Source organism: Panulirus ornatus, chromosome 47, assembly GCF_036320965.1.
Source record: "Panulirus ornatus isolate Po-2019 chromosome 47, ASM3632096v1, whole genome shotgun sequence".
NCBI classification, from domain to species: Eukaryota; Metazoa; Arthropoda; class Malacostraca; order Decapoda; family Palinuridae; genus Panulirus; species Panulirus ornatus.
The window spans coordinates 17028189-17055890 of record NC_092270.1 but is presented as its reverse complement, the minus strand read 5'-3'; the positions used below and the strand labels follow the sequence as shown (position 1 = coordinate 17055890).

Sequence of the window (27702 nt, the reverse complement as noted above, 5' to 3'; positions counted from 1 at the left end):
CCAATCCTCAGGCACTTCACCATGAACCATACATACACTGAATATCCTCACAAACGCAGTCAACTACAGAGTCACCCCCTTTTTTAATAAATTCCACAGCAGTACCATCCAAACCCGCTGCCTTGCAAGCTTTTACTTCCGCAAAGCTTTCACTACCTCTTCTCTGTTTACCAAATCATTCTCCATGACCCTTTCACTTTGAACACCACCTTGACCAAAACACCCTATATCTGTCACTCTATCATCAAACACATTCAACAAACCTTCAAAATACTCACTCCCTCACACTTCCCCACTACTTGTTATTACCTCCCCATTTGCCCCCTTCACCGATGTTCCCATTTGTTCTTGTCTTATGCACTTTATTCACCTCCTTCCAAAACATCTTTTTATTCTCCTAAAATTGAATGATACTCTCTCACGCCAACTCTCATTTGCCCTCTTCTTCATCTCTTGCCTCTTTCTTTTAAACATATCCTCATCATTTGCTCTATTTCCCTGCAAAAATTATCTGAATGCCTCTCTCTTCTCTTTCAGTAACAATCTTACTTCTTCATCCCATCACTCACTACCCTTTCTAATCTGCCCACCTTCCGTCTTTCTCATGCCTCAGGCATCTTTTGCACACGCCATCACTGCTTGCCTAAATACATCCCATTCCTCCCCCACTCCCCTTGCATCATTTGCTCTCACCTTTTTCCATTCTGCGCTCAATCTCTCCTGGTACTTCCTCACACAAGTCTCTTTTCCATACACACACATATACAATTTTATTTCATACATGTTCGTCATTTCCCTCATTGGTGAAGTAGCATTAAGAAGAGGACTGAGCCTTAGAGGGAATATTACTTGGCCCCTTTTTTGTTCCTTTTTTTGAAAAAGTTGAAAAAAAAAAAAAAAAAGAAATTGGATGGGAGGATTTCTAGCCCCTTGCTCCCTCTCCTTACATTTGCCTTCTATGACATGTGGGAATACGTGGGAAGTATTATTTCTCCCCTATCCCCAGGGATACATATTGATATTCACATATACATACATATTCATATGCATACACGAACATATACATATATACACAAGTACATATTCATACTTGCTTGCCTTCATCCATTTCTGGGTATACCCTGCCCCACAGGAAACAGCTTCACTACCCACTGCTTCAGTAAGGCAGTGCCAGGAGACCAGACAAAAAAGGCCACATTCATTCACACTTACTTTTGGCACACTTTCTACCACACTTACCTGCATAATAGCAAAGTTTGACCACATAACAAGAGGGACTGGTAGAAGTATGTCTCTTACAGAATAGTAAAATCACATATAGTGATCCTGTATGAAGCGAAAAATGGGTGTAATTTGAAAGCATATCATGAGGTTTTATAAAAAGGTAAGTCAGTTATATCCACAAAGCTTTAAGATAATGTACTATCAAAGTAAACTTAAACTCCCATAGCTCTGCAAATTTTGTTCCTGTTTATGACTGTTACAACCATTCTTAATGCAACTAAAACCACCCTGTCATAGGCTGTCCACCATTACTCTTGTAACCTTTTACTAAGATTTGGGCAAAAATGAAAATGCAAAGCTAAAACATGAAAAATTCAAAGAAATATACCGTAAGTTCATTACATACCAAAATGTGGTGGCATATCAGTATGCATCAGCTCATAACACGTATGAGTATGTTGATGTGAGAGCAACCAACAGAAATGTAAGGCCACTCAATGTCTGAAAAAACAAAATTGTTTCATTAAATAGGACAGTATTTTCATCACTGTACAATGAAATATCAACATGAGAGCAGAAATGAACATATCAATATTCATAATGTCCAAGTAGAAAATAAAAGGTAAAACATCTTTCAACCATCTCCAAGTTACCATTGAGTGGTATCTGCCCAGTGATAAGTGTTTGTCTTGGGATAACACAATCAAAAGTCCTTAAAAATAATAAATCAATCTCATCACCTCTTCATTGCCTGTTGCTACTTCCCCATCTGCTTCCCTCACTGATGCTCCTATTTGTTCTCTTATTCTCATACTATTCCCCTTCTTCCAAAATATTTTTTTTATTTTCCCTGATGTTTGCCAATGATCTCTCAACCCAACTCTCAATTGTCCTCTCTTTTAACCTATACATTCTCCTCTTGGCCTATTTCTGTATCCTCATCTACATCTAAATATTTGCACTCCTTTCCTGCAGGTAATATCCATACACCTCTCTTTTCACTCACTTGCAACTTAATTCCTTATCACACCACTCACTACACTTTCTCATAAGTCCGCATCTCACATTCCACACACTTACTTCTCCAGCAAATGTAAGCTCTATTTCCCTCAATTCCTTCCATTCCTTGGCCACTTCCCTAGCTCTGTTTACTCTCACCTTCTGCAACTATTCACCAAATCGTTCTTGCTATCTCCTAAAACAAGCCTTTTCCAGGGTCATTCACTTTCACCATTCTCTTCCCATCCACTGTTTCCTTTTCTCCTACAGACTCAACAAACTCTCTCCTTTGCCTCCAACAAGAAGTGATCAGCTGACCCTCTTACCAGGGAACTGAAGGAGCCAAGCAAGGTGTGATCCTCCTCTGAAGCTGAGGCAGGGGTGTCTGAATGTGCAGGGACTTAACCAAGATCAGGAGGGACAGACTAGTAGCATGTTTAAGGAGGTGAACCTGGATTCTGGCTCTGAGTGAAACTAAGCTCAAGTGGAAGGGGCACTAAAATGTTTGAAGACATCTTTGACATAAAGTCTGAGGTTAGTGTCAGGGTTACAGCAAATGTGAGGGTGGCACTTCTGCAGGAGTAGTTATAGGAATGTATTAAAGAGTGTAAAGAAGTAAGCTCCAGATGAATATGGGTGAATATGAAAGTGTATTATGAGACACGAGTGACTGTCAAGTGCTTATTCACCTGGTATCAAGCTCTCATAGATGTTCATCTTGTGATCTCAGTTTTTCTTGGTGATATTTCTGGCATACACAAGCTAATGTAAGAAAAAAAAAAAAAGAGCTCCTTTTCAGACTTCCAGGACACACTTTTCCTCAGAAGTCACTTTTGATAATCCTGACATGTCCTCAAAGTATGAGAAGCTACTGACCTTCATCAGTTCCAGAAGATTTGACCTTGCCTTCACCAAGAGGATTGGAGCCACAGACCTTCCTTAATTCCAGATGACAAAACCTTTGCTTTCACCATGAAGATCATGTTAAAGTATGATGTCCCAGTACCTAAGTTATCACTGGGGGATTTGAGGAAAGCACACAACAGCAAAATCATGGTGCAAGGAAAGGACCCTGCCTTGGATGTGGGACTCTTCTGCGCATAACCACGAAGTTTTTTCTTTTTCTTTGTCCAAGTGTTTTTTCAAAAAAGGAAAATGTAACCTCTCCACCTGCTAATTCTGAGGCCAGGTAATCACATGAAGTCTCATACTTTAGTAAAGAGAGGCCTTACTGGCTTTTAGTAGAGTTTCTTACGTGTTTTTCCTTAACCTTACACTCCATATTGTCTCACCAGAGAATATGGCAATCCCTTTGGGTCAAAAATTTTTGTTCCTAAGATCAATGTTAGTGGTGTTGTCTAGTGTAAGAATCACTATGAATGGTATAGCCTCCATGCTTCTTAACCCCTAAAAGATGCTTTGTGTTTAAGATATGTAATGGATTTTGTCCCATATTTCAGCAAGGACACTTCTTGAACAAAGACTAAGCTGATGTCATGATATTTCATACAATAGGAACTAAGAAATTGTGTGAAATTCAAATGTGTGAAGTTCATTGTTTTCAAAGTTAATACAAAATTCAGGAAAGATTCCCCTTAGTAAAACACCAATTACTGCCCTCAAAGTCCCCTCAAATTCTAAAAAATCACAGAAATATTGAAAAAAAGTAGCCAAGTGTGGCGAGGTGGCGATGGGAATGAATAAAGGTAGACAGTGTGAATTGTATGCATGGGTATATATGTATGTGTCTGTGTGTGTATATATATATGTGTACATTGATATGTATAGGTATGTATATTTGCGTGTGTGGACGTGTATGTATATACATGTGTATGGGGGTGGTTGGGCCATTTCTTTTGTCTGTTTCCTTGCGCTACCTCGCAAACGCGGGAGACAGCTACAAAGCAAAATAAATAAATAAATTATCTATTTATTCATTTAATTTTGCTTTGTTGCTGTCTCCCGCATTTGTGCAGTAGCGCAAGGAAACAGACGAAAGAAATGGCCCAACCCACCCACATACACATGTATATACATACACGTCCACACAAGCAAATATACATACCTATACATCTCAATGTACACATATATATACACACACAGACATATACATATATACACATGTACATAATTCATACTGTCTGCCTTTATTTATTCCCATCGCCACCTCACCACACATGGAATAACATCCCCCTCCCCCTTCATGTGTGCGAGGTAACGCTAGTAAAAGACAACAAAGGCCCCATTCGTTCACACTCAGTCTCTAGCTGTCATGTAATAATGCCCGAAACCACAGCTCCCTTTCCACATCCAGGCCCCACAGAACTTTCCATGGTTTACCCAAGACGCTTCACATGCCCTGATTCAATCCATTGACAGCACGTCGACCCCAGTATACAACATCGATCCAATTCACTCTATTCCTTGCCTGCCTTTCACCCTCCTGCATGTTCAGGCCCCGATCACTTAAAATCTTTTTCACTCCATCTTTCCACCTCCAATTTGGTCTCCCAATTCTCGTTCCCTCCACCTAAGACACATATATCCTCTTGGTCAATTTTTCCTCACTCATTCTCTCCATGTGACCAAACCATTTCAAAACACCCTCTTCTACACCCTTTTCTACAAAAATGATAGAAAAACTTGGTGGTAGAATTGGAACTGTCATATATCACAAATGCTTGGATTGGTTTGAGTTTAAAACATTCAACTTATAATTAGTAAATGATACGAAACACTGCATTTTTCATATATTGTTTCCATACAGTTTTCTTCAGTAAGTTCTCATCCAATCCTGAATTAATATCCATCCACATATTCAGTAAATATGGGATAAATAAGTGAAATGGAGAGAAGTCATACTGTTTTGCGATCATTAGCAATCAAGTTTATTTCAAAACTCTTAACACATAATCATAATATGACATGGTGAGTTGCTTCTCCATACATTGCTTCAACTAACTTTCTTCATTTCTAACCTAATGCTTGAATTTGTAATCATCTGTGTACTTAGAACAATACTTTGTAAAACAAAACAGCTAAAAGGTATGGAATTCTTACCAATAGGTACAGTATCTTTCACTAGCCTTCATTTCATAACAATCAGTATTCTGCACAACTCTCTTCAGATGATTCTTACCTAATGCATGCAGTGATTATGTATATATTAAGAAAAATACAACAGAAAACAATTAAAGTGAAACAGGGTATGACAAAATCCCAATTTTGCCATAATTACTGTGCAATACAAGTACCTTTTTATCGAGGATGTAAGGCATGTGTACGTGTAGGAAGAGAGGAAAGTGATTGGTTCTCAGTGAATGTAGGTTTGCGGCAGGGGTGTGTGATGTCTCCATGGTTGTTTAATTTGTTTATGGATGGGGTTGTTAGGGAGGTGAATGCAAGAGTTTTGGAAAGAGGGGCAAGTATGGAGTCTGTTGTGGATGAGAGAGCTTGGGAAGTGAGTCAGTTGTTGTTCGCTGATGATACAGCGCTGGTGGCTGATTCATGTGAGAAACTGCAGAAGCTGGTGACTGAGTTTGGTAAAGTGTGTGAAAGAAGAAAGTTAAGAGTAAATGTGAATAAGAGCAAGGTTATTAGGTACAGTAGGGTTGAGGGTCAAGGCAATTGGGAGGTAAGTTTGAATGGAGAAAAACTGGAGGAAGTAAAGTGTTTTAGATATCTGGGAGTGGATCTGGCAGCGGATGGAACCATGGAAGCGGAAGTGGATCATAGGGTGGGGGAGGGGGCGAAAATCCTGGGAGCCTTGAAGAATGTGTGGAAGTCGAGAACATTATCTCGGAAAGCAAAAATGGGTATGTTTGAAGGAATAGTGGTTCCAACAATGTTGTATGGTTGCGAGGCGTGGGCTATGGATAGAGTTGTGCGCAGGAGGATGGATGTGCTGGAAATGAGATGTTTGAGGACAATGTGTGGTATGAGGTGGTTTGATCGAGTAAGTAACGTAAGCGTAAGAGAGATGTGTGGAAATAAAAAGAGCGTGGTTGAGAGAGCAGAAGAGGGTGTTTTGAAATGGTTTGGGCACATGGAGAGAATGAGTGAGGAATGATTGACCAAGAGGATATATGTGTCGGAGATGGAGGGAACGAGGAGAAGTGGGAGACCAAATTGGAGGTGGAAAGATGGAGTGAAAAAGATTTTGTGTGATCGGGGCCTGAACATACAGGAGGGTGAAAGGAGGGCAAGGAATAGAGTGAACTGGATCGATGTGGTATACCGGGGTTGACGTGCTGCCAGTGGATTGAATCAGGGCATGTGAAGCGTCTGGGGTAAACCATGGAAAGCTGTGTAGGTATGTATATTTGCGTGTGTGGACGTATGTATATACATGTGTATTGGGGTGGGTTGGGCCATTTCTTTCGTCTGTTTCCTTGCGCTACCTCGCAAACGCGGGAGACAGCGAAAAAAAAAAAAAGTACCTTTTATATAGCATGTGGGAAGGATATCGAAGGTGTTTTTTTTTCTTAAGAAATATTTTGGCTCTTTACCTGTCACCAAAGCCTTCCACCAAACCAAAGATTAAATAAGAAAAAATTAAGCACAGTTAATACAAAACCTTTTCCACATGTGCGATGTCAATAATGACACCTGTACAGGCTTTCCACCTTATGTTATCCACCTAGTATCACATTTAATTCAAAATTTCTCCACAAGTGCGAGGTCAGTAATGACACCTGTACAGGCTTCCCACCTTATGTTATCCACCTAATATCACCAAGTCACTCATTTCTTTACTATTCTCATGCCATTCTTCTTAACTGTACTCACAAACTGATACATAACTATTCCTCCATATGACTTAGATCATCCAGCAATCGACATATTTTACATGGGGTCACTGTGTAACACATGAACAGTAAGTCAACAGCCTTGCAATTGAAATGGTGACTACAGGGGTACTGTACTGAGGAGAGCAAAAATTTTCCTGTGCCTACCTAGCATTGGACAAGACATCTTTAAGCTGAGATCTCTTTTGATATTCAATATCCTAGCAAAATATGCCTAACATATCAATGATTATGACCTAAATCAACTGCTGATGAATGTAAATAAACAAGCAATAGCCAAGGCAGCCAAGCTACTATTTGCCATTCCCACATACATCCATCCTACAACATATTTTAAATATGTCAACCCCTTTAAGTTTCCAGAAAAACTCAGTTAAATTATTCCTGTCTCTGTCTATGTCTTGGTGCCATGGTGCCATCCACTGGATACAAAACAAAGGTACATCTGCTCTGAAATGAAGGAAATTAGCCAAACTAGGCCACTAATTTCATCTTTAACACTCCAAAATAAGAGAAAAGTTTTCCTAGACAGATTCTGATAAAAATGGTCCTTACACACTGTAAAATTGATAAACAGGTTGTGTTTTCACCCATAACACCTCCAACTCCCATGAGGTAAAGTCCTCAAAAAGTGAGCTGGGCATTGAATTCAAGAAAATCGTGGGGTAAAACCAACTAGTGCTGAGAGTAACACATTGATTGGTAACGCTCCTGTCAAAATCTATCAATTCAAACAGGAGACACCTACAATATCCTAAAGTATCTTGCAAATGTAACAAAGTGGACTTTAGCAAAAGACTATCCTGCAGATGGCTATAATACAGATCCACCCTGTGCTTTGTTCTGATTCTATAAACCTTGTTCAAATTGTAAAATCTATTTACAAATTAGTTAAAGTTAAAAAAAAAACGTAACTTGCTTGTGGGGTTCAGCAGTGGCTAATTTCACTTTTTTATTAAAGAGGCACACTGTAACATATGAAAGGTAAACACAACCAAATCCAAGTCTAGTGAATATGTTGGAAGAGTTCAAATGTCTATAGCAAAAAAGGACTGAATTACTATGTTAGGGAACTGATGTACAAACTGAATAAAGTTTCATAGCATCTCAAAGCATCTCAACAAAATGGATATATTTGTAAACCATTCTCAGGATAGTCAATTGTGAACTGCTTTGAAAGAGCACAAAACCCAAGCAAATGACTACAATGCCAAGGCATCTCTCCTGTGGCCTGCAAACACTGGGTCAGATTCTGATATATCAATAGACATTTGAACTCAATGTTTACATCGAGTGCAGTAATATCTCCTCAATAAAAAGGAAAATTACCCACAACTAGAACCCATACATCATATCTAGCATTCATACAAGCAAGTTACATTTTAATTTTTACATTCTTTGGTATTTTACATATTATTGCTTAATAACATATATCCATCCTCTCTTTCATAGCCCTCCTCATTATGGATAAATATGGCGACAGTCCAAAAACACATTCTATTTCCTTATAGAGAAGCCAACTAATGATTCCATAATTGAATAAAGATACCAGAGCTTGAACTTGCATGTGTGTTTTCTAACAAATTATTTTTCTTTATCCTGGTATAATTTGCATTATACTCTTACCCCATATTTTCCCTCCTTTATAACCCTCCTCACTATCAAGTTAATTATCATTAATGATAAGAATTTTGGTGCAAATGAAAAGACAGTCTTGATTTCTTATTCTTAGTGTTTTCCTAAACAACAAAAACCACTAAATTCCAAAAAAATTTCAGCACAATCAGTGGAATACACCTGTAATACTGTAGCATGCCCAATCAACTCTTGAAATTGTCTATATTAGTAGTTTATTGATCCCCTATATATATTCTCATACCATTTCAATCTCAATCCCAATGATGTGTCACCATAATTCCTACTGACTAATGGTAAGCACTACACAACTTATTCTAACCACTTGGATTATGTTGCTTAGGGATACCAATATTCTTATACCAAAAACTTATTCCATAAGAGTATTATGAGGACCCTAAAGCTAGGGTAAAGTATCAGAAAGAAGACCTGCATTTTCTAGGTTCATACTTTGGTTTACTTTTATGGAAAGATTTAAGAACACACAAGATTTTCATTTTCACTTCTTTTTCATTGTCAAATAACATTTTAGTGGTACGGTTGAGGGACAGTGGTACTGTGGAGTTAGATAATAGTACTGTAAAATACCAATAAATAAAATGACAAAAGACATCTTACCTCTCTGAATGCTACAGACGAGATGTGGATTCTATTAAACCATTTTGCAAGCTGTGTTTCTAAGGTCCTCAGACCTCCAAAATCCCCCTTGTGGTCATGGCTGAGTAACACAGCTGCAACCCTGTGCTTCTTTTTAACAATGCACACATGATGTTACCATTTTTTCCCACAACATGTATAGGATTATTTTGTCTTGTAAAATAGTCTATCTACTTCCTGAATGAATTAGCCCTAATATATTTCCTACAGTGATTGAAAATTTTCCCAGCAGTATCACAGAATTATATCATGTTCATACTTGATTCTAAAAGTTTATCTATTTACTGGTAAAAAGCAAATAAGAATCTTGTGTCTCCCACCTCACCCCTATACTAAATCAAAGAACAATGCATTTCAGCCATTGCTGTCTGTCCATCTTGATAGATCTCAAATAATTTGCTCATAGAGACAAGGGAAGCAAACAAAGTATCTCACACCAAAGGCAGGACTCAAAACATTTCCTTTGTCAGTGTTGTCACTCTGTCACTTCTGTCTTTATACATAATTCACCAGAAAATAAGCAAAGAGGGTATCTTTTTTTACTTCACTTCAAAAACAAAACACAATGCATGGTTTACATGTCACTGCTATCTATTTCTACACATCTGAAACAAATTATGTTTTCATAAAACTCAAACTAACCCCAGATATTTGTCAAACCTACTGAGGTTGATTACAGCTAGAAGTTGATGAATGATGCTCAGGATGAAGTGATGAAAGCTCCTCCACAAGATGGTATGAAGATGACCCAGAAGGAAGAGGGGATGCTGCTGTGTGTTTACCCCTTAGTGACTAACCATGCATCAGTAGCTGCCTTAGGGCTGCAAAATCTTTTGGTAATTATGAAATAAAACACTGTGTGCATAAAATGCAGCATGTGTCATTGGCCAGCAAACAGGGTTAAATTTCTACAGATGCTATCAGCATCATCAGCCAGCAAACAGGTGAGGTCTCTGCAGCATGCAATAATGTGAAAGGATTAATAGTTAAATTTCACTGTTAATTAAAAGATGTAGCTACTCCAATGCATGGTACCAATCACTGTTAGGTTTGAGAGGTAAACAGTGAGTTCAGGTGCCTATAGAAATATGATCTGAGCCTGTGTGGGACAGATCCCTTTAAGCAGGACATCTGAACTCAAGCAAAATATTTCCATGACCTGAATTCAGTTATATGTAACTTTGTTTACCTTTCAAATATTACAATTTACAATACATGAAACCATTTCATCAATAATATTGGAAATTAGCCATTCTAAGACCCTACAGGCAATTTATCTTGTTATACAGCTCCACTTTGCTTGCAAATTAATTTGAATATGTTATAAAGCCCTACTGAATCTGAACAAGTGCTAGGTGGAGGTATGATCACAACCAACAGCAGGACATTCACAATTTACTCAGGATGCCCTAGGTGTCTCGTACTAACAAACAGATTTTAATGAAAGTGGTACCATTCAATTTCTTAAACTCTAAACAGCTGGATCAGAGTGCCCTTACCCCATAATTTCTATCAAATTCAAATCCCTGTGAAGACTGTAAATCGTGGGAGTAGGATGGGCAACTGGTTAAATCTCACACTACTAACTCTGCAGTATGTAAGGATTCCCATAGAGCCACTTATAGTAAAATCTGTTGACTAGAACATGTGTATCCTGTTTCTGATACACTACTAAAGCTGAAACAAGTGATCCTAAATTAATACTTAAACATGATCAATTACATCATACCCATAATAAATGTTCAACCCAATATAAATCGCTGACTGATCACCATATCCCTCAACTCCAAACACTATCCATTGTCACCAAAATTCAAGACGACTGTGCCAGAGTTGGTGATCTACACCTGTAATACTATCAAAAAGCAAAGTGATAAATGAAATTTATGTTTATAGCCAAACTTTATTACTTTCTCTGTACAATACTTTTAGGAATTTGTTTCTCGATACCCAGCCTGATGATGTGATACTACACTTCCTATTCTTTTAAAAGAATAAAATCTTTTTTTAGGTAGAGTGAGAAACAATTTCTCTCTTATAATATAAAAGATCAGAAAGGAAAACTACAGAACCATGAACAATATGTCATAGAAGACTCATCTTACCCTTAAAGAAATGACAAATGTCTAGTGAAACTGAAAATCTAAGATAACAGTAAGTGCATACATAGTCTCATGTTGACATGACTCGCCAGGTGGCACTTGGTGCTCTTTATATCAGCACTACACTTACTACTGATTTCTCTTATATATATGCTTCTGGAGACTTTTTATTTATATTTGATCGCCATTTCCCGCATCAGTGAGGTAGAGCCAGTAAACAAACGAAGAATGTCTCATTCACTCACATACACAAATATATATATATACATAAATGCCCATCCACGCACATATACATATCAACATATTTACATAAACATAGGCATACATATACATATGTGCATATTCATACTTGCTTGCCTTCATCCATTTCTGGTGCTACCCATGCACCAGAGGAAACAGCATCTCTACCCACTGCTTCAACAAGGTAGCACCAGCAAAACAAACAAAAAAGGCCACATTCATTCACACAGTCTCTAGCTGTAATGTGTAATGCTCCAAAACCACAGCTCTCTATCCACATCCAGGCCCCAGAGACCTTTCAATGGTTTACCCGAGATGTGTCCCATGCCCTGGCTCAACCCACTGACAGCACATCAACCTTGGTATACCACATCGTTTTAATCCACTCTATTCCTTGAACACTTTCTCACCCTCCCATATGTTTTGGCCCCGACCAATCAAAATATTTTTCGCTCCATCCTTCCACCTCCAATTTGGTCTCCCATTTCTTGTTCCCTCAACCTCTTTGTTAATCTCTCTTCACTCATTCTCTCCATATGTCCAAACCATTTCAACACATCTTCTGCTCTCTCAACCACACTATATTTCCCCACATCTCTCTTACCCTTTCATTACTTACTCGATCAAATCATCTCACACCACATATTGTCCTTAAACATCTCATTTCCAACACATCCATCCACCTTCATACGACCCTATCTATAGCCCACGCCTAACAACCATTCAATATTGTTGGAAATACTATTCCTTCAAACAAACCCATTTTTGCTCTCCAAGATAACATTCTTTCCTTCCACACATTCTTCATTGCTTCCAGAGCCTTTGCCCCATTTACAACACTGTGATCCACTTCCACTTCCATGGTTCCATCCGCTGCCAGATCCACTCCCAGATATCTAAAAAAAACTTCACTTCCTCCAGTTTTTCTCAATTCAAACTTACCTCCAAATTAACTTGACTCTCAACTCTACCGTACCTAATAACCTTGCTCTTATTCACATTTACTTTCAACTTTCTTCTTTCACACACTTTACCAAACTCAGTCACCAGCTTGTGCAGTTTCTCACATGAATCAGCCACCAGCGCTGTATCATCAGCGAACAACAACTGACTCACTTCCCAAGCTCTCTCATCCACAACAGACTTCATACTTGCCCCTCTTTCCAAAACTCTTGCATTCACCTCCCTAACAACCCCATCCATAAACAAATTAAACAACCATGGAGACATCACACACCCCTGCCACAAACCTATATTAAATGAGAACCAATCACTTTCCTCTCTTCCTACACGTACACATGCCTTCCATCCTCGATGTGTGGTTTTTGGAAGCATTAAGCGGTATTCTTTGTTTACATCCACCAGCTTGATGATCCAACCTTACACCTTCAACTTTCTACATCATCTCTTAATTTTAACTGTTTGTTTCTCTCACATGATTTACCCAATGACGAAGTTACTAGCCACCCGACCTTTTCATTTATATTTCATTAAATCAAACGCTAAACGATTTTCTCTTTCCAGTGAGATACATCAGTTGTACATCATACCTGGCCTGCACTTATTATCTTGCTTTTTGTTGCTGTCTGTTGTGAGATACTGGACTTTCTAAGCTCATAAGTCCCACCTTAACATTATTATGACTGGAAAGTAAATAAGCAAGACGATGTCTAATTCAACACAACAATACGATGCTTGTTGTCAAGCCAACGTATTTATGCAAAGCAAACAAACATATCCAGCGCATAAAGGAAGTAGTATAAAAACATAGCCAGCGCATCCAGTGAGCAGCAAACATTCAGTTATCAAGGAGGAATACAAATATATCTAGAATATCTGAGAAGTAGCACAAATATATCCAATACATCCATCATGCAGCAAAAAAGAAAAATATTATCTACATCCAGAAAGAAACAAAAACATATTTTTCACGTCTAACACGCAAACATCACAGAGACATATCCAGCGTAAATATTAACCCTCAAGGAATTCAGCGCATCCAGGAAGCAGTAAACAAACATATCCAGCACATCCAGGAAGCAGCACACAAACATATCCAGCACATCCAGGAAGCAGCACACAAACATATCCAGCACATCCAGGAAGCAGCACACAAACATATCCAGCACATCCAGGAAGCAGGACACAAACATATCCAGCACATCCAGGAAGCAGCACACAAACATATCCAGCACATCCAGGAAGCAGGACACAAACATATCCAGCACATCCAGGAAGCAGCACACAAACATATCCAGCACATCCAGGAAGCAGCACACAAACATATCCAGCACATCCAGGAAGCAGCACACAAACATATCATATCCAGCAAATCCAGGAAGCAGCACACAAACACATCCAGCCAACCAGGAAGCAGCAAACAAATATATCCAGCACATCCAGGAAGCAGTACACAAACATATCCAGCACATACAGGAAGCAGCACACCAACATATCCAGCACACCCAGGAAGCAGCAGACAAACATATCCAGCATATACAGGAAGCAGCACACAAACATATCCAGCACATCCAGGAAGCAGCACACAAACATATCCAGCACATCTAGGAAGCAGCACACATACATTTCTAACATATCCACGAAGCAGCACACAAACATTTCCAACACATCCAGGAAACAGCACACAAACATATTCAGCACATCCAGGAAGCAACACAAATACATTTCCAACACATCCAGGAAGCAGCACACAAACATATCCAGCACATCCAGGAAGCAGTACACAAACATACCCAGCACATCCAGGAAGCAGCACACAAACATATCCAGGACATCCAGGAAGCAGCACATAAACATACCCAGCACATCCAGGAAGCAGCACATAAACATACCCAGCACATCCAGGAAGCAGCACATATACATTTACAGAACATCCAGGAAGCAGCACACAAACATTTCCAACACATTCAGGAAGTAGCAGACAAATATATCCAGCATATCCAGGAAGAAGCACAAACATATCCAGCACATCCAGGAAGCAGCACAGAAACATGTCCAGCACATCCAGGAAGCAGCACATATACATTTCTAACACATCCGGGAAGTAGCACACAAACATATCCAGCACATCCAGGAAGCAGCACACAAACATATCCAGCACATCCAGGAGGCAGCACACAAACATATCCAGCACATCCAGGAAGCAGCACACATACATTTCTAACATATCCAGGAAGCAGCACACATACATATCCAACACTTCCAGGAAGTAGCACACAAACATATCCAGCACATCCAGGAAGCAGCACACAAACATATCCAGCACATTCAGGAAGCAGCACACAAACATATCCAACACATCCTGGAAGCAGCACACAAACATATCCAACACATCCAGGAAGCAGCACACAAACATATCCAGCACATCCAGGAAGCAGCACACAAACATATCCAGCACATCCAGGAAGCAGCACACAAACATATCCACACTCCAGGAAGCAGCACACAACATATCCAGCACATCCAGGAAGCAGCACACAAACATATCCAGCACATCCAGGAAGCAGCACACAAACATATCCAGCACATCCAGGAAGCAGCACACAAACATATCCACACATCAGAAGCAGCACACAACATATTCCAACTCCAGGAAGCAGCACACAACATATCCAGCACATCCAGGAAGCAACACACACAGTTCCAACACATCCAGGAAGCAGCACACATGCATTTCCAACACATCCAGGAAGCAGCAAACAAACATATCCAGCACATCCAGGAAGCAGCACACATACATTTCTAACACATCCAAGAAGCAGCACACATACGTATCCAGCGCATCCAGGAAACAGCACACAAACATATCCAGCACATCTAGGAAGCAGCACACAAACATATCCAACACATCCAGGAATCAGCACCCAACCATATCCAACACATCCAGGAAGCAATACACAAACATATCCAACACATCCAGGAAGCAGCACACAATCATATCCAACACATCCAGGAAGCAGCACACAAACATATCCAACATACCCAGGAAGCAGCACCCAAACATATCCAACACATCCAGGAAGCAATACACAAACATATCCAACACATCCAGGAAGCAGCACACAAACATATCCAACACATCCAGGAAGCAGCACACAAACATATCCAACACATCCAGGAAGCAGCACAAACTTATCCAACACATCCAGGAAGCAGCACACAAACATATCCAACACATCCAGGAAGCAATACACAAACATATCCAGCACATCCAGGAAGCAATACACAAACATATCCAGCACATCCAGGAAGCAGCACACAAACATATCCAACATATCCAAGAAGCAGCACACAAACATATCCAGCACATCCAGGGGGCAGCACACAAACATATCCAGCACATCCAGGAAGCAGCACACACACATTTCTAACACATCCAGGAAGCAGCACACAAACATATCCAGCACATCCAGGAAGCAGCACACAAACATATCCAGCACATCCAGGAAGCAGCACACAATATGTCCAACACATCCAGGAAGCAGCACACAAACATATCCAGCACATCCAGGAAGCAGCACACAAACATATCCAGCACATCCAGGAAGCAGCACACAAACATATCCAGCACATCCAGGAAGCAGCACACATACATATCCAGCACCTCCAGGAAGCAGCACACATACATTTCCAGCACATCCAGGAGGCAGTACACAAACATATCCAGCACATCCAGGAAGCAGCACACAAACATATCCAGCACCTCCAGGAAGCAGCACACATACATTTCCAACACATGCAGGAAGCAGCACACAAACATATCCAGCACATCCAGGAAGCAGCACACAAACATAGCCAGCACCTCCAGGAAGCAGCACACATACATTTCCAACACATGCAGGAGGCAGCACACAAACATATCCAGCACATCCAGGAAGCAGCACACTTACATTTCCAACACATCGAGGAAGCAGCACACAAACATATCCAGCACATTCAGGAAGCAGGACACAAACATATCCAGCACCTCCAGGAAGCAGCACACAAACATATCCAACACATCCAGGAAGCAGCACACAAACATATCCAGCACATCCAGGAAGCAGCACACATACATTTCCAACACATCCAGGAAGCAGCACACACATTTCCAACACATCCAGGAAGCAGCACACATACTTTTCCAACACATCCAGGAAGCAGCACACAAACATTTGGATCTCAGTCAAGACACCTGGCTCACAGGCCAGTGCTACCATTCGTTAGCATTATTCACAAGTATTTAGGATTGTATATGCAGACTTGGGATCTTGGCATTTTAGTAGCAAAATGTCCCCAAACTTGGACTACCAAAGCAGTTGTTGCTATCATTAAATGTCGTCTGTACTGTGATACAAAATGTAAGAAATTGCATTATTTGTTTGGTTTGTACTTCACAGTATCAGTGCATACAAGTTTATACAACGAATCACATTCCAATTTTGTACACTAACGTTCACAGACATTGACGTGTCCGGAACCGAACGACGACATAGCATACTGTCGTTTCTAATGTAAACATTTCTTAGCTGATACTGGGAGAGTTGGTGAGATTTGAAGCGTATTAAACTTACAGCTCCTGTCTTCAGTTACAGGTTAGGCCTCTTGCGTGATTGGTGAGGGATTAAGATGGCTGTATCATTAGAACAATGAATGCATCTTGGAATTCTGGACCTGGAAGGAATGGTACATCTTAAAGAAGGAGAAAAGGTTTTGTCTTGAATGATGAGCTCTCTTGGTGCGACTGTGTTCACAAATGAAAGATATTTGCATTTCATGAAATGTGTCCCATTCCCATTGCGCTTCACTGAATCAAAAGAAGCTCTTTCACCTTATAGGAATATCGAGTTCATAGTAAAACTGGCACTCCATCCATTTTCCCACAATCATGGCAGAAGAAGACTTGGATGAGCTGCAGGATCAGTGGGTGGGCAGTGCCACAAGCGGTACGTGGACCTGATGGGCAGTGTCACAAGCGGTACGTGGACCTGATGGGCAGTGTCACAAGCGGTACGTGGACCTGATGGGCAGTGCCACAAGCGGTACGTGGACCTGATGGGCAGTGCCACCAGCGGTACGTGGACCTGATGGGCAGTGCCACAAGCGGTACGTGGACCTGATGGGCAGTGCCACCAGCGGTACGTGGATCTGATGGGCAGTGCCACAAGCGGTACGTGGACCTGATGGGCAGTGCCACAAGCGGTACGTGGACCTGATGGGCAGTGCCACCAGCGGTACGTGGACCTGATGGGCGGTACGTGGACCTGATGGGCAGTGCCACAAGCGGTACGTTGACCTGGTGTATGGTGGAGTTGCTAAAAAGAAGATCGGGTCTTTCTTCGTTCCGTGGTACTCAATGAAGATCAGGTGACCTCTGTAGTTTTATTATAAAGATAAATACGAACATGTGTAGGAGTCTGGGTTATGGTCTTATGACACATACACGAGGCTGGCCAGTGTGTCCCCTCAGGTACCACTGCCAGGGGTTATATTGGAGTCTGTCAACATATGTTTGTGTGCTGCTTCCTGGATGTGTTGGATATGTTTGTGTGCTGCTTCCTGGATGTGTTGGATATGTATGTGTGCTCCTTCCTGGATGTGCCGGATATGTTTGTGTGCTGCTTCCTGGATGTGTTGGATATGTATGTGTGCTCCTTCCTGGATGTGCCAGATATGTTTGTGTGCTGCTTCCTGGATGTGCTGGATATGTTTGTGTGCTGCTTCCTGGATGTGCTGGATATGTTTGTGTGCTGCTTCCTGGATGTGTTGGATATGTATGTGTGCTCCTTCCTGGATGTGCCGGATATGTTTGTGTGCTGCTTCCTGGATGTGCTGGATATGTTTGTGTGCTGCTTCCTGGATGTGCTGGATATGTTTGTGTGCTGCTTCATGGATGTGTTGGATATGTTTGTGTGCTGCTTCCTGGATGTGCTGGATATGTTTGTGTGCTGCTTCATGGATGTGTTGGATATGTTTGTGTGCTGCTTCCTGGATGTGCTGGATATGTTTGTGTGCTGCTTCCTGGATGTGCTTGATATGTTTGTGTACTGCTTCCTGGATATGTTTGTGTACTGCTTCCTGGATATGTTTGTGTACTGCTTCCTGGATGTGTTGGATATGTTTGTGTGCTGCTTCATGGATGTGTTGGATATGTTTGTGTACTGCTTCCTGGATATGTTTGTGTACTGCTTCCTGGATGTGCTTAAAACCTTGAGGGTGAATATTTGCGCTGGATATGTTTCTGTGATGTTTGTAGGTCAGACGTGAAAAATATGTTTATATGTTTCTTTCTGGATGCACAAAATATGTTTTTGCTGCATCATGGATGGACTGGGTATATTTGTGCCACTTCTTAGATACTTATACTTGATCGCCGTTTCCCTCGTCAAATAGGTAACGCCAAGAAAAAGAGGCGAGGAATGGCCCATCTACTCTCTCTCACACACACACACACACACACACACACACACACACACACACACACACACTCACACACACACATATATATATATATATATATATATATATATATATATATATATATATATATATATTCCTGGTAAATTATATGGGAGGGTATTGATTGAGAGGGTGAAGGCATGTACAGAGCATCAGATTGGGGAAGAGTAGTGTGGTTTCAGAAGTGGTAGAGGATGTGTGGATCAGGTGTTTGCTTTGAAGAATGTATGTGAGAAATACTTAGAAAAGCAAATGGATTTGTATGTAGCATTTATGGATCTGGAGAAGGCATATGATAGAGTTGATAGAGATGCTCTGTGGAAGGTATTAAGAATATATGGTGTGGGAGGCAAGTTGTTAGAAGCAGTGAAAAGTTTTTATCGAGGATGTAAGGCATGTGTACGTGTAGGAAGAGAGGAAAGTGATTGGTTCTCAGTGAATGTAGGTTTGCGGCAGGGGTGTGTGATGTCTCCATGGTTGTTTAATTTGTTTATGGATGGGGTTGTTAGGGAGGTGAATGCAAGAGTTTTGGAAAGAGGGGCAAGTATGAAGTCTGTTGTGGATGAGAGAGCTTGGGAAGTGAGTCAGTTGTTGTTCGCTGGTGATACAGCGCTGGTGGCTGATTCATGTGAGAAACTGCAGAAGCTGGTGACTGAGTTTGGTAAAGTGTGTGAAAGAAGAAAGTTAAGAGTAAATGTGAATAAGAGCAAGGTTATTAGGTACAGTAGGGTTGAGGGTCAAGTCAATTGGGAGGTGAGTTTGAATGGAGAAAAACTGGAGGAAGTGAAGTGTTTTAGATATCTGGGAGTGGATCTGGCAGCGGATGGAACCATGGAAGCGGAAGTGGATCGTAGGGTGGGGGAGGGGGCGAAAATTCTGGGAGCCTTGAAGAATGTGTGGAAGTCGTGAACATTATCTCGCAAAAGCAAAAATGGGTATGTTTGAAGGAATAATGGTTCCAACAATGTTGTATGGTTGCGAGGCGTGGGCTATGGATAGAGTTGTGCGCAGGAGGATGGATGTGCTGGAAATGAGATGTTTGAGGACAATGTGTGGTGTGAGGTGGTTTGATCGAGTAAGTAACGTAAGGGTAAGAGAGATGTGTGGAAATAAAAATAGCGTGGTTGAGAGAGCAGAAGAGGGTGTTTTGAAATGGTTTGGGCACATGGAGAGAATGAGTGAGGAAAGATTGACCAAGAGGATATATGTGTCGGAGGTGGAGGGAACGAGGAGAAGAGGGAGACCAAATTGGAGGTGGAAAGATGGAGTGAAAAAGATTTTGTGTGATCGGGGCCTGAACATGCAGGAGGGTGAAAGGAGGGCAAGGAATAAAGTGAGTTGGAGCGATGTTGTATACCGGGGTTGACGTGCTGTCAGTGGATTGAATCAGGGCATGTGAAGCGTCTGGGGTAAACCATGGAAAGCTGTGTAGGTATGTATATTTGCGTGTGTGGACGTATGTATATACATGTGTATGGGGGTGGGTTGGGCCATTTCTTTCGTCTGTTTCCTTGCGCTACCTCGCAAACGCGGGAGGCAGCGACAAAGCAAAAATATATATATATATATATATATATATATATATATATATATATATATATATATATATATATATATATATATATGAAAGCCGGCAGGGCAGCAGGTTTGGATGGTATTGCAGTGGAATTTATTAAAAAAGGGGGTGACTGTATTATTGACTGGTTGGTAAGGTTATTTAATGTATGTATGACTCATGGTGAGGTGCCTGAGGATTGGCGGAATGCGTGCATAGTGTCATTGTACAAAGGCAAAGGGGATAAGAGTGAGTGCTCAAATTACAGAGGTATAAGTTTGTTGAGTATTCCTGGTAAATTATATGGGAGGGTATTGATTGAGAGGGTGAAGGCATGTACAGAGCATCAGATTGGGGAAGAGCAGTGTGGTTTCAGAAGTGGTAGAGGATGTGTGGATCAGGTGTTTGCTTTGAAGAATGTATGTGAGAAATACTTAGAAAAGCAAATGGATTTGTATGTAGCATTTATGGATCTGGAGAAGGCATATGATAGAGTTGATAGAGATGCTCTGTGGAAGGTATTAAGAATATATGGTGTGGGAGGCAAGTTGTTAGAAGCAGTGAAAAGTTTTTATCGAGGATGTAAGGCATGTGTACGTGTAGGAAGAGAGGAAAGTGATTGGTTCTCAGTGAATGTAGGTTTGCGGCAGGGGTGTGTGATGTCTCCATGGTTGTTTAATTTGTTTATGGATGGGGTTGTTAGGGAGGTGAATGCAAGAGTTTTGGAAAGAGGGGCAAGTATGAAGTCTGTTGGGGATGAGAGAGCTTGGGAAGTGAGTCAGTTGTTGTTCGCTGATGATACAGCGCTGGTGGCTGATTCATGTGAGACACTGCAGAAGCTGGTGACTGAGTTTGGTAAAGTGTGTGAAAGAAGAAAGTTAAGAGTAAATGTGAATAAGAGCAAGGTTATTAGGTACAGTAGGGTTGAGAGTCAAGTCAATTGGGAGGTAAGTTTGAATGGAGAAAAACTGGAGGAAGTAAAGTGTTTTAGATATCTGGGAGTGGATTTGGCAGCGAATGGAACCATGGAAGCGGAAGTGGATCATAGGATGGGGGAGGGGGCGAAAATTCTGGGAGCCTTGAAGAATGTGTGGAAGTGGAGAACATTATCTCGGAAAGCAAAAATGGGTATGTTTGAAGGAATAGTGGTTCCAACAATGTTGTATGGTTGCGAGGCATGGGCTATGGATAGAGTTGTGCGCAGGAGGATGGATGTGCTGGAAATGAGATGTTTGAGGACAATGTGTGGTGTGAGGTGGGTTGATCGAGTAAGTAACGTAAGGGTAAGAGAGATGTGTGGAAATAAAAAGAGCGTGGTTGAGAGAGCAGAAGAGGGTGTTTTGAAATGGTTTGGGCACATGGAGAGAATGAGTGAGGAAAGATTGACCAAGAGGATATATGTGTCGGAGGTGGAGGGAACGAGGAGAAGTGGGAGACCAAATTGGAGGTGGAAAGATGGAGTGAAAAAGATTTTGTGTGATCGGGGCCTGAACATGCAGGAGGGTGAAAGGAGGGCAAGGAATAGAGTGAATTGGAGCGATGTGGTATACCGGGGTTGACGTGCTGTCAGTGGATTGAATCAGGGCATGTGAAGCGTCTGGGGTAAACCATGGAAAGCTGTGTAGGTATGTATATTTGCGTGTGTGGACGTATGTATATACATGTGTATGGGGGTGGGTTGGGCCATTTCTTTCGTCTGTTTCCTTGCGCTACCTCGCAAACGCGGGAGACAGCGACAAAGCAAAAAAAAAAAAAAAAAAATATATATATATATATATATATATATATATATATATATATATATATATATATATATATATATATATATATATACACACACTGACATATACATATAAACACATGTACATAACTCATTCTTGCTGCCTTCATTCATTCCCGTTGCCACACATGAAATGACAACACCCTCCTCCCCCGCATGTACGCAAGGTAGCGCTAGGAAAAGACAACAAAGGCCACATTCGTTCACACCCAGTCTCTAGCTCTCATGTATAATGCACCGAAACCACAGCTCCCTTTCCACATCTAGGCCCCACAAAACCTTTCATGGTTTACCCCAGACGCTTCACATACCCTGGTCCAATCTATTGACAGCACGTCGAACCCGGTATACCATATCGTTTCAATTCAATCTATTCATTGCACGCCCTTCAACCTCCTGCATGTCCAGGCCCCGATCGCTCAAAATCTTTTTCACTCCATTCTTCCACCTCCAATTTGGTCTTCCACTTCTTGTTCCCTCCACCTCTGACACACATATCCTCTTTGTCAATCTTTCCTCACTCATTCTCTCCATGTGACCAAACCATTACAATACACCCTCTTCTGCTCTCTCAAACACACTTATCTTATCACCACACATCTCTCTTACCCATTCATTACTTACTCGATCGAACCACCTCACACTACATATTGTCCTCAAACATCTCATTTCCAACACATCCACCCTCTTCAGCACAACCCTATCTATAGCCCACGCCACGCAACCTTATAACATTGTTGGAACCACTATTCCTTCAAACATACCCATTTTTGCTTTCCGAGATAATGTTCTCGCCTTCCACACATTCCTCAACGCTCCCAGAACCTTCGTCCCCTCCCCCACCCTGTGACTCACTTCCGCTACTATGGTTCAATCCGCTGCCAGATCCACTCCCAGATATCTAAAACACTTCACTTCCTCCAGTTTCTCTCCATTCAAACTTACCTCCCAATTGACTTGTCCCTCAACCCTACTGTACCTAATAACCTTGCTCTTATTCACATTTACTCTTAACTTTCTTCTTTCACACACTTTACCAAACTCAGTCACCAGCTTCTGCAGTTTCTCACATGAATCAGCCACCAGCGCTGTATCATCAGCGAACAACAACTGACTCACTTCCCAAGCTCTCTCATCCACAACAGACTTCATACTTGCCCCTCTTTCCAAAACTCTTGCATTCACCTCCCAAACAACCCCATCCATAAACAAATTAAACAACCATGGAGACATCACACACCCCTGCCGCAAACCTACATTCACTGAGAACCAATCACTTTCCTCTCTTCCTACACGTACACATGCCTTACATCCTCGATAAAAACTTTTCACTGCTTCTAACAACTTGCCTCCCACACCATATATTCTTAATACCTTCCACAGAGCATCTCTATCAACTCTATCATATGCCTTCTCCAGATCCATAAATGCTACATACAAATCCATTTGCTTTTCTAAGTATTTCTCACATACATTCTTCAAAGCAAACACCTGATCCACACATCCTCTACCACTTCTGAAACCACACTGCTCTTCCCCAATCTGATGCTCTGTACATGCCTTCACCCTCTCAATCAATACCCTCCCATATAATTTACCAGGAATACTCAACAAACTTATACCTCTGTAATTTGAGCACTCACTCTTATCCCCTTTGCCTTTGTACAATGGCACTATGCACGCATTCCGCCAATCCTCAGGCACCTCACCATGAGTCATACATACATTAAATAACCTTACCAACCAGTCAACAATACAGTCACCCCCTTTTTTAATAAATTCCACTGCAATACCATCCAAACCTGCTGCCTTGCCGGCATATATATATATATATATATATATATATATATATATATATATATATATATATATATATATATATATATATATATATATATATATATATATATATATTGTATTTCCACACATCTCTCTTACCCTTACATTACTTACTCGATCAAACCACCTCACATTGTCCTCAAACATCTCATTTCCAGCACATCCACTCTCCTGCGCACAACTCTGTCCATAGCCCACGCCTCGCAACCATACAACATTGTTGGAACCACTATTCCTTCAAACATACCCATTTTTGCTTTCCGAGATAATGTTCTCGACTTCCACACATTCTTCAAGGCTCCCAGGATTTTCGCCCCCTCCCCCACCCTATGATTCACTTCCGCTTCCATGGTTCCATCCGCTGCCAGATCCACTCCCAGATATCTAAAACACTTTGCTTCCCCCAGTTTTTCTCCATTCAAACTTACCTCCCAATTGACTTGACCCTCAACCCTACTGTACCTAATAACCTTGCTCTTATTCACATTTACTCTTAACTTTCTTCTTTCACACACTTTACCAAACTCAGTCACCAGCTTCTGCAGTTTCTCACATGAATCAGCCACCAGCGCTGTAACATCAGCGAACAACAACTGACTCACTTCCCAAGCTCTCTCATCCACAACAGACTTCATACTTGCCCCTCTTTCCAAAACTCTTGCATTCACCTCCCTAACAACCCCATCCATAAACAAATTAAACAACCATGGAGACATCACACACCCCTGCCACAAACCTACATTCACTGAGAACCAATCACTTTCCTCTCTTCCTACACGTACATATGCCTTACATCCTCGATAAAAAGCGTGGTTGAGAGAGCAGAAGAGGGTGTTTTGAAATGGTTTGGGCACATGGAGAGAATGAGTGAGGAAAGATTGACCATGAGGATATATGTTTCAGAGGTGGAGGGAACGAGGAGAAGTGGGAGACCAAATTGGAGGTGGAAAGATGGAGTGAAAAAGATTTTGTGTGATCGGGGCCTGAACATGCAGGAGGGTGAAAGGAGGGCAAGGAATAGAGTGAATTGGATCGATGTGGTATACCGGGGTTGACGTGCTGTCAGTGGATTGAATCAGGGCATGTGAAGCGTCTGGGGTAAACCATGGAAAGCTGTGTAGGTATGTAAAATTTGCGTGTGTGGACGTATGTATATACATGTGTATGGGGGTGGTTGGGCCATTTCTTTCGTCTGTTTCCTTGCGATACCTCGCAAACGCGGGAGACAGCGGAAATATATATATATATAATATATATATATATATATATATATATATATATATATATATATATATATATATATATATGAAACCCGGGAAAGGGCAGCGGGTTTGGAGGGATTTGAAAGGGAATTTTTTTAAAAAAAGGGGGTACTGAAATTTTAAAACCGGGTTTTTAAAAGGTTTTTTAAATGTAGTATGACTAAAGGTGGGGCCTGAGGTTTTGGGAATCCCTCATGGCCTTTGTACAAAGGCAAAGGGGTTTAAGAGGGGTGCCAAATTACAGAGGAAAAGTTTTTTGGGAGTATTCCTGGTAAATTATATGGGGGGGTTTTGATTGAGGGGGGAAAAGGGTTTGTACAGAGCATCAGAGGGGGGAAACAGGTTTTTTCAGAAGTGGTAGGGGAATTTGGTTCGGGTGTTTGCTTTGAAGAAGTATTTTAGAAATACTTAAAAAGCAAAGGGATTTGTATGTACTTTTTATATTTTGGAAAAGGCCAAAAGATGATTTTTAAATAAAAGATGCCTGTGAATATTAAAATAATGGGGTTGGGGCAAGTTGTTAGAACATGAAAAGTTTTTATCGGGGATGAAAGGGAAATGTGTACGTGTAGGAAGAAGGAAATTGTTTTGGTTCTCATAAATTGTGGGTTTTTGGGGGCAGGGGTTGTGATGTCTCCATGGTTGTTAAATTTGTGTTTGGTTTGGGTGTTTAGGGGGGAAAAAATCAAGATTTTTGGAAAAAAGGGCAAGTTTTAAGTTTTTGGGGATGAGAGGCTTGGGGGGGGGGGGTGAGTCGGGTTGTTGTTCGCTAGGATACAGCCTGGTGGTGTTTTCATGTGAAACGCAAATCGGTGATAAGTTTTAAAGGGGGGAAAGAAAAATTAAGAGTAAATGGGAAAAAAGCAAGGTTTTTGGGTACAGTATTAGGGTCAATCAATTGGAGGTAATTTGAATGGAAAAAAACCCGGGAGGAATTTTGGGGTGTTTTAGTTTCCCGGGGAAGGGAAATTTCAGTGGAAACCATGGAAGGGGAATTGGACATGGGAATGGGGGGGGGCAAAAAAACTGGAACCCTTAAAGAATGTGTGGAAGTGAGAAAAATTATTTTGGGAAAAGCAAAAAGGGGTATTTTAAAGGGAATTAGGGGGTTCCAACAATGTTTGTAGGGTTGCGAGGCTGGGCTATGGAAAAGTTGTGCGCAGGAGGAGGGAAATTCTAAAAAATGAGATGTTTGAGGACAAGGGGGTTTTAGGGGGGTTTGATCGAGAAAGAAACCGAAGGGTAAGAAAAGTTGTGGGGAAATAAAAAAGCTTTGGTTGAAAGAGCAAAGAGGTTTTTTTGGGAAAAGGTTGGGCACAGGGAGAGAAGATGGGGAAAAGATGACCAAGGGGGATAAAAGTTGGGAGGGGGGGGAACGAGAAAGGGGAAAACCCAAATTGGAGGGGGAAAGATGGAGTGAAAAAGATTTTGTGTATCGGGCCTAAACATGCAGGAGGGGAAAGGGGGGCAAGGAATAAAAGTAAATTTTGGGCGATGTGGAATCCCCGGGGGTTGACGTGCTGCCCAGGGGATTGAATGGGGGCCCTGTAAAGGGCGTCGGGGAAAACCCAGGGAAAAGTTGGGGTAGGTATGTATTTTTGGTGTGGGGACGTATTTAAAACAGGTTTTGGGGGGGTTTTTTGGCCATTTTTTTCCCGGCCCCTTTTCCCCCTTCCTACCCGAAAAACGCGGGAAAACGGGCGACAAAGCAAAAAAAAAAAAAAAAAAATATATATATATTTATATATATAATAAAAAATATATTTATAAATATTTAATTTTTATATATATATAATATATAATATAAAACTAATATAATATAAAAATTAATAAAATTTTTTTTTTTTTTTTTTTTTTTTAAAAAACCTGCCCCCTCCCCCCGATGCGAAGGTAGCGCGGGAAAAGACAAAAAAGGCCCACAACCCCCTCCCTACCCATGTAAAATAAAACCGCCACACCCCTTTAAAATCTACCCCAAAAAACCTTTCCCAGGGTTTTCCCCCAAAGACCTTAAACATCCCGGGTTAAAAACCCATGACAGCACTCAACCCCCGGTAAAACCATTTTTTCAATTAAATCTTTTCCCTTGCCCCCCCTTTAAACCTCCCCCATTTTCCGGCCCCAAATCCCAAAAAATTTTTTT

General features: G+C 41.1%; 1 long non-coding RNA gene across 1 annotated transcript in view; it reads right to left on the bottom strand.

Annotated features, from left to right (window-relative positions):
- Nucleotides 1–13399, bottom strand: part of LOC139763617 (uncharacterized) — a 31375-nt gene extending 17976 nt beyond the window's left edge. The window contains exons 1-2 of the long non-coding RNA XR_011716196.1: nt 13216–13399; nt 1631–1725 (exon numbers count right to left, since the gene is read on the bottom strand). This is a non-coding gene — a long non-coding RNA (uncharacterized lncRNA). The remainder of the gene's footprint in view (nt 1–1630; nt 1726–13215) is intronic.
- Nucleotides 13400–27702: the final 14303 nt, after the last annotated feature.